At 44.2% G+C, this 8,847-nt stretch overlaps 2 pseudogenes; one reads left to right on the top strand and one right to left on the bottom strand.

Annotated features, from left to right (window-relative positions):
• The first annotated feature begins 4,960 nt into the window (after positions 1–4,960).
• Positions 4,961–6,493, top strand: LOC109392905 (centromere protein L pseudogene; annotated as a pseudogene).
• Positions 6,494–7,296: 803 nt separating this feature from the next.
• LOC109392904 (60S ribosomal protein L6 pseudogene) lies at positions 7,297–8,208 on the bottom strand (annotated as a pseudogene).
• Between the last annotated feature and the right edge of the window lie 639 nt (positions 8,209–8,847).

The raw sequence follows: 8,847 nt of genomic DNA, 5'->3' as shown, positions 1-8,847 counted from the left end.
CCAGCATATGCTATGCCTTCACATATCCACCACATAGCCCCAGGACACCTTGTTACTGTGTCCTCCCATAGGAGATTAACTGTTAGCGTCCCAACAGGTCCCAATACACCTTTAGACACTCCTCAGAGGGAGTCTTATCGGCCTCTGGTCATACCGAGGCACTCCCTCAGAGAGATTACTGCCTCCGGTCATACCGAGGCTTTTTTCTCATAGCTAATGGGATTAGAGGCTAAATGTGGGGGGGACGTGTTTATAGAATTCGGCTGTCAGGCAACAACTGTCTCTCCCCTGGAGCCCAGGGTGAGTGGCTGTGTGTGTGCAGGCTCTCGAAGTTGACGTCTGGGTTTCCTGCCTCCTTCTGTCTCACCCAGACAGTCAGAATCCCCACTGTTTTTCACATCCAGATGTTGTGGTGGCTCCTCTTTCTGGTACCAGGACTCCGGGCTGGGGAGCCCGGTATGGGGCTGGGTTTGCTCACTCCTCCAGGGGGACCTCCACAGCTGAGATATCCCTCCCAATTCTCAACCATCATACACAGGTGTGGTACTGGCCTGTTTCATGTCTCCGCCCCTCCTACCACTCTCAGTGGCTTCTTCTTTATATCGTTAAGTTATAGAACTTCTTTTTTTTTTTTTTTAAAGATTTTATTAGGGAATTGGGGGAGGTAACAGCATTGGGGAATCGGGGAAGGGAAACACACAAGTTGCTGTCCTTTTGTTCTTCAGTCTAATTGTGGAGGACGTTGCTTCACTGGCCCATGTTGGTATTATCATTGCGCTCTTCCCAGGTGAGGCAGTTGCTCACTGGCCATTGGACGACTGCTCACGGTGGCTCACAGCAGCTCACAGCAGCCCACTAAAGCTGCTGGCCAGCCCCACTGCAGCCTACGCTGTCGTCAGTGACTCACAGCAGCCCAGCTCCAGGTCGAGCCATTGTTCACCTTCTTAGCTGTAGAGCGCGCAGCGTCACTGGCCAATGTGGGATCTAAACCAGCAGCCCTGCTGCTCAGAGCTCGTGCTCCCAAGCCAACTCTTAACCAACGAGTCACCTGGCTGCCCTAGGACTTCTTGATAGCTACTATTTTAAAAACATTTTCACTTATATTTTTAAATGATTGTGAATTTTTACATTTGTATTATTTATTTTACAATTTAAAATGTATTCAACAAGTATGCATAGATATTGCCTGCCCATACATGCCAGGCCCTGGGAATTCAAAGATGAAAAAAAATGGAAATAGCCCCTACTTCAGGGAGCTATCATTTCAGTGGAGAGAGAGAGATACTAAACAACCAATAACACCGTAATGCTTTATTTCTTTTTATGGAGTGATGCACAAACTATTGTAGGAGCACAGGGGAAGATCCTCTAGGTTTGCAGGGCAGGGTCAGGTAATTCTTTCCAGAAGAAAGCAGTTGAGCAGAAATGTAAAGGGTGAGTGAAGGGACCCACAAGCAGTTCTATACTGCAGAGGGTGAAGCTTATGGAAGGGGACAGAGGGAGATGGGGCTTAACAGGAAGGCAGGAGCAACTCTGAGGACCTTTGTATGCCACGTAAAAAACATTTCGGCTGTATCATGTGGCTAGCAGGGAGTCACTGAGTAATTTTAATCAGGGAAGTAAAATAATTAGATTTGTATGTTAGAAAAATTACTAAAGTGGAGCAATGTGGAGAACCCATTAGAGGGGACAAGGTTAGAGGCAGAAGAGTGGCAGGTAGCTGTGCCAAAGCCCATTTGAGGACTGATGCAGACCAGATCAGGCAGAGCCAGTGGAGAGAATGGGCAGATCAGAGCAATGGGCAGGCAAAAGAGTCAGCCATTCTTGGTGCTGGATGGCATGTGAGGGGAAGGGAAGGCCCTCTCCAGCCCTCCCCACAAACCTACCAGATTTCTAGATAATCCTGCAGTCGGTTCCAATTTCTCTGAGAGAAACCAGAACAGCATTCTTTGCAGCCACTTTCTGACACTGTCATGCAAAATAACAGGAACCATTTAGTTTCCAAATCAAGCAACTGTTGATTGCCTTGTCTTTGGAAATCAGTATTCCATTCACAATACTGTAAATGCCTGCTGATGAATGTGAGTTGAACAGATGTTAAAATAATGTTTTGGGTAAGTAGGGTGCTGTGTGAACAAGGTTAGAATCTTCCCGTATGATTTTCTAACACCACACACCTGGCAGCTTTGCTAATTGAAACTGTTAGATATCACCTGCCATAAATCCTCCTTATATGGCTAATGTAGCATGAAATGATGCCAGTTAAATAAAAACATAATGCATAATAAACATTGGCAAAACTAGTGACTATAACAGCAGTTTGCACATGGAGTACAAAATCAGGTTTTCTTCTTTGAACACATGGGAAATTTGTGTGTTTTTTTTTAAGTGGAATGCACAAAACAAAATAAGAAATATTTACTAAATTTGCACTGTAAAAGTAAAATTTCACTGGTTATGGAGTTATGGGAACAGTAATAAGGATCACGTAAAGAGTCTTAGCCAAGGTTTTCTCTTATTTCGGGAAGGTGGTTTTGACAACTTGGTGTGTTGTAAGTGTGTGTAAATCTTCCACATTAAATACTCAAGACAAACCTGGCTATTCACGGCCAATCACAATCCCATCTTCTGCAATGCTTCTTCATTTCTTTTCCCTCACCTAATTTAAGGGTTAGGTAAACCTTAAAAAAAAAACCATTACCACCACCACCACAACTAACATTTATTGAGTGCTTACTATGAGCCGGATATGGTCTAAGAGCTTTATATATTGGGTTGTCGGAAAAATCATGACATATTTTTTCTATGTTTTTCGTTGCAAAAATGCATCATGACTTTTCTGACAACCCAATATATTACCTCAATTAATCCTCTTGACAATCCCATGAGGCAAGTACTATTATTACTTATCATATTTCCCCATGTATAAGACGCACCCTTTTTCGAAAAATTTGGGGTCTAAAAACTGGGTGCGTCTTATACAGTGGTTATAGACTTTTTTTTACTTGCATTTCCCGCTTTTTTCAAGCTTGTTTTTGCACTCATACTATCACTGTATAAGGTGCACCCAGTTTTTAGACCCCAAAATTTTCGAAAAAGGGTGCATCTTATACATGGGGAAATACGGTACATGTTTTAGCTGAGTAAGCCAAAGCACAGAGAAGTTTATTAATTTGCAGAAATTCAGACTGCTAGGGTGTGGCAGAGTCAGGATTGAGACCTCAGGACTCCTGCTTTTCTGTACTGCCTCTAATTGGGAGGAGATGCTTGGTGACCTTAGGGCTTGGAGTCACATTTTGGAATTTATACCTTAAGCAGAGTTCCCTGCATAAGAAAGCAGAAAACTTACCACATTCTTTATATCAATGAAATATAGCTTGAAATATAATTAAAAAGTAAGATTTGGGCTGGCCGAGTGGCGCGTTGGTTAAGAGTTGGCTTGGGACGCCAGCTCTGAGCAGCAGGTCACCGGTTCGGATCCTATATAAGGGCAAATGACACTGCGCCCTCTACAGCTAAGATGATGAACAACAGCTCAACCTGGAGCTGGGCTGCCGTGAGTCTCTGGTGAGTCGCTGGCGACGGTGTAGGCTGCAGCCCCTGCTGCAGTGGGTTGCCATGAGCTGCTGTGAGTGGCCGGCAGCCAGCATGAGCTGCCAAGAGCCGCGGTGAGCGGCCGTCCTATGGCTGGTGAGTGACTGCCTCACTCGGGAAGAGCGCAATGATCACAATACCAACATGGGCCAGTGAAGCGACATCCTCCACAACTAGACTGAAGAACAAAAGGACAGCAACTTGTCTGTTCCCCTCCCCCAATTCCCCAATAAAATCTTTTTTTAAAAAAAGTAAGATTTCATTTACAATGATGACCCCACCACCACTAAAACAAGTCTCAAATACTTGGGCATTAATTTAGCTCAAGAACCAAGAGAGCTAATCAATGAAAACTGCAAAATCAAGGTGGAGATTACTTGAGTACATGATCATTAAAATATAGAGAGACAGTTTTCTGGCTAATCCTCATCACAAATTTATTAAAATTCTAAAATATATTCTGGTAATTTTAATTAAAATGAATACTACGAAGAGAAAATTACTTTAAAATCATGATTAAAAACTACACAAGACTCCAGAAATTAACTTCACCAATTATACGAACTTAATGAATTATAAAGCAGGACTAGTATAGCAGAGGAGAAAAAGAAAAATTTTGATTAATGCTATTGAAACAAGCCTACAGCTGGGTAGCAGATGGACAAAACTGTGTGACTCTCCAAACAGAAAACTATTACGAGTGGGTTAAAACATTACAGCATATAAAATTTATAAAGGATTAGCTCATCCAACTGGGAAAGAGAAAGACACTTATGACTGAAGAAATGAAAGCTATGATCAGTCCTAAGCTGTTTGGATAGTTCTAAAATTTATAATTGCATAATGGAACACATTTCGCATATGTCACAAGAAAAATAACAGTCAAGAAACTACACTTGTGAGAATACAAGTGACACAAGCTGTCTGTTAAGAACACACAAATAACAGAATCAAAAGTATTAAATGCCCTGAGAGCCAGTAGGGACAGGTCCTCGAACGCACACCCTTCCCTTCCTTCCACGCTTCCCCGAAGGTTCCCACCGACAGAATCGGAAAACAGGGAGGAACTCAGCCTCTCGTTCCAAATCTCCCAGATCTATCGGCCGACCTCGGATCTTCGGTCCTCACGGCCCGAACCCACGTGCAGATCGCAGGGCCATAGGAAGCTAAGGGCTCCTCTGCCGCGAACGCCCGAGTGCGGTGAGGGCGTTAAATCAATCAGAGCGGAGGCGCCGCCGCCATGCTTACTACGGGCGGAAATTGGAAGGAAAGCTTTGTGCTCGTAGAAAAGCGTTATAGAGCCACCGCCGTGCACTTAGGGAATTGGCGATAATTGTGAGGGCGCTTGACCGTGCCCTCAGTTAACATGGCGACCTCAGTGGCTTCACTGAGTTGGAATCGGAGCCAGGGAGGCTTCCTGCGTCGGCCCACAGAGGGAGGTGGAAATGATTTTATACTGTGGTGGTGGAGGGATAAATCGCCGCTTCCCAACGGCGGGATTTCGCAACTTGCTTTGGCACATGTAGGGCTCAGGTGGAGAGGGCGAGTTGGGGCACCCTGTCCCCTGCCCTTCCTCTGCGCGAGCAGAAGCTGACTCGGCAGGAGCTGAGCGGCTGAGTCAGCGGTAATGCTCCTCCCTGGGTGCCGTGGCTCGCCTGGCGATGAGGGAGCCGAGCTCTCCTTACTGGGCATGTTTGTGTCCCTCGTGAACCGGCTTGTTGTGGAGCACGAGGGAATTTGGGAGAGCCAGTTGTTCCTCCGGTCTCTCTCTTAGCTGCCATTTGGGGAGGTTTTTTACTTCTCGACGTAGCTTTGGATCCAGACTTGAAGAATGATTCCTGAAGTCGGAATGGGTCACAACCTCATCACAGCATTTTACTGACCATAGATTCTTAAGATGCACTAGAATAGACTTCCAAAGTGCATCCTCAAGTCTTAAAGACTATAGGTGCCACCCCTCTTTGGAAATGATAAGAGTCAGTCAGAAAGCAGACTTCATTTGTCCTGACTGCACTTGGAAGGAAAATTCCCCATTGTTCACCGTTGCAGGATGATGTTGATCCTTAAAAGCTTGCATTCCTTCTGCATAAGCAATGGACTTTATATAGTTTAACTCCGCGGTATAAATTTTCCTACACTAACCTCAAAGAGTATTCTAAGCTCCTGAGTGCATTTATTGCTGCTAAAAAGCAAAAAGGACTTGGTGTGAAGGTGGGAGAAGACTTCAACATCAAAGTAATTTCTCTGCTCTCCTAGGACTGAAAGAAACAAAGAAACCCTGAAGCATTTCTTGTCCAAATACTGTCAAAATCTCAATTGCTGTCTGAGGACAGAGAAGGTAAAGTATTGTGGACTGGATGGTTCTGCTGTATATTTGGAGACAGTCTTCTGGAGACTGTTTCAGAAGAGTTCACCTGTCTACCCTTATTCCTTGAAAATGGAGCAGAGACTAATACAGCCACAATTGGAACCTGGTTTCAGAAAACTTTTGACTGTTATTTCAGTCTCTTAGCAATCAATACGTTTACTCTTTCCTGGATGGCGGTTATGTGGGCTCCATTATATGGCTACTACTGAAATTCTTTGGTCTGTACCCCGTACCCCTCAGTGTCTGGACATTTCTTATGGCATACATGCAGAGGATGCAAAAGCTTTCTGGAACAGAGTCCACAAAACACCTGAGGAAGTTAGCCAGGAGGAAGTTGACTTATTCATGAGCTACCTTTATTCACATTTCCATAGGCATTTCAAAATTCATTTATCAGCTGCAAGATTGGTTTGTGTTTCAATATCTGTAGCTTTGGCACATCCTAATAAAAAAATAAAGGTTCTGTGTCATAAATACCTTATTGGAGTGTTGGCATATTTGATAGAACTGGCAGTTTTTCAAATTGAGTGAAGCCTTGTGAGGACTATACGGTATGAATTACATACATTTTTCTCATTGATTATTTGCCTAATTTCTATGCTGAGAAGGACTGCAGGAGAATTGGGCATCCACTTCTGCATCTGTTTTCCAGATAGTGCCTTTGGAATTGCCCAGATGGGAGCCAAGAAGGATCTAGAACAGCGGTTCTCAACCTTCCTAATGCCGTGACCCCTTAATACAGTTCCTCATGTTGTGGTGACCCTCAATCATAAAATTATTTTCGTTGCTACTCTATAACCGTAATTTTGCTACTGTTATGAATCATAATGTAAATATCTTTTTGTTTTCCGATGGTCTTAGGCGACCCCTGTGAAAGGGTAGTTCGACCCCCAAAGGGGTCGTGACCCACAGGTTGAGAACCGCTGATCTAGGAGAACAAAGAAAGTAATAGTGGATGAACTGCGGCCAGGTGCTCTTGTAATAGTCATGATGATCTGGGATACCAGTCTCTAGAATATGGTGAGTTGTTAATTTGTAAAAATTAACATCTTTCTAAAGAATATGTAATGCATTATGTCATACTTTTAGGATTCAAATGAGATATCACTAGTATTGAGTATTTCTGATTTGGCTCTTTAAAACCTTTAATCCCTTTTAAGCATTTTAGACTTGCATTCAGAGTGAATTTCTGTCTCCTATATATATTTCCCTAGCATCATTTTGCTCTATAGAACTAGCAAACAAAAAAATCCTCTCCAAAGGAAATTAAAGATTGATAAACATTTTTAAGCCACTAATATGTTTACTTTTGGGGGGGGGGAATAGACCAGCCATTTAATTAGGTGCTTCGTAATAAATTTAAAACACCAGTTTGTGAGGATAAATCCCATTTGTGAGGGCAAACACAGAGCGGAGGTAGCCCTGGAGCTGAGGAACAGCTTTGATTTTTGGCAGAATTTGCGAGTCCACGGCTTTCTGATCAATTTTCCGCGGCTCTGCAATCTCGTATTTCTCTTTCTCTGTGTCGAAGATCTCCGCCTCCTGGTGTCGCGGCTTTCGCAGCTGCTTCTTCTTGAAGTAAGCATCGGTGAGATGTTTGGGGATTTTCACACCACTGAAATCGATTTTGGTGGAGGTGGCGATGACAAATTTCTGGTGTGTTCTACGCAGAGGAACTGGATTGAGGGACAGAGGTCCAGTCACAAGTAGCAAGCCACTGCTCGGCTGCTTCAGGAAAACCACCCTCTCGCCTCTACGGCGCCCAGCGAGGATGATGAGAATGGTCCCGGGAGTGATGCTGGCCCGGAGTTTCCTCATGTGCTGACTGAAGGGTTTCTTGCTGTGGCTCAGCAGCTTCTGAGGCGCATCTTCAGTAGGATAGTATCTAGGCATTTTGCGAAGTTTAACCACTCGGGTACCACCATTCTTGTCGCCACCAACTGGTTTTGTGACAGTAGCAAGAAGCTTCTCCTTCTTTTTCTTTTCAATCCTGGATTTCGCTGCTGAATACTTCCTCTTGTACATGGCCTTTCGGGAATACATAGCCGATCGGGAATACCTGCCGATTCCTCGGACCAGGACAGGGTTTCGGCTGCAGTGGGGCTTCCCCTTCTTAGGCGTCTTGGCCTTGAGGTTACCCTTCTTAACCTTGCCACCAGCATCAGCCTTCTTGGCTTCAGGTTTCTTCTCTTTAGTGTCTGGCTTTTCAGCTTTTTCACCCGCCATCTTGCAAGATGGGAAAGAGCTAATATGTTTACTTTTAGTATTACTCAATTCTTATTGGAATGTTGAATTAAATATTCACTTTTATAATGAAAAAAATAAAGCCCAGATTTCATTTTAGGAGTGATTTTAGAGTAGATGAATTAAGAGTTTACATGGGGGATACAAAAACAAAATCTACAAAAGTACTGAGCTTCAATAAAAAAGTATTTTTTTTATTTCTATTATTTTTAAAGATTTTATTGGGGGAATTGGGGGAGGGGAACAGACAAGTTGCTGTGCTTTCGTTTTTCAGTCTAGTTGTGGAAGACGTTGCTTCACTGGCCCATGTTGGTATTATCATTGCGCTCTTCCCGGGTGAGGCAGTAGCTCACCGCCCATTGGACGACAGCTCACTCTAGCTGCCGGCCGCTCACATTGGCTGCCAGCCATTCACAGTAGCTCACGGCAGCCCACTGCAGCCCCACTGCAGCCTATGCCATCGCCGGCGACTCATGACAACCCAGCTCCAGGTTGAGCTGTTGTTCACCATCTTAGCTGTAGAGGGCGTGGTGTCACTGGCCCTCTATGTGGGATCTGAACTGGGGTCCTGCTGCTCAGAGCTGGCATCCCAAGTCAACTTTTTTTTTTTAAAAATTGGGGAATTGGGGGATGGGAACAGC

Source organism: Hipposideros armiger, unplaced genomic scaffold (genome assembly GCF_001890085.2).
Source record: "Hipposideros armiger isolate ML-2016 unplaced genomic scaffold, ASM189008v1 scaffold_356, whole genome shotgun sequence".
NCBI classification, from domain to species: domain Eukaryota; kingdom Metazoa; phylum Chordata; class Mammalia; order Chiroptera; family Hipposideridae; genus Hipposideros; species Hipposideros armiger.
The sequence above is the reverse complement of the archived record's forward strand: the minus strand, read 5'-3'. Positions and strand labels throughout refer to the sequence as shown.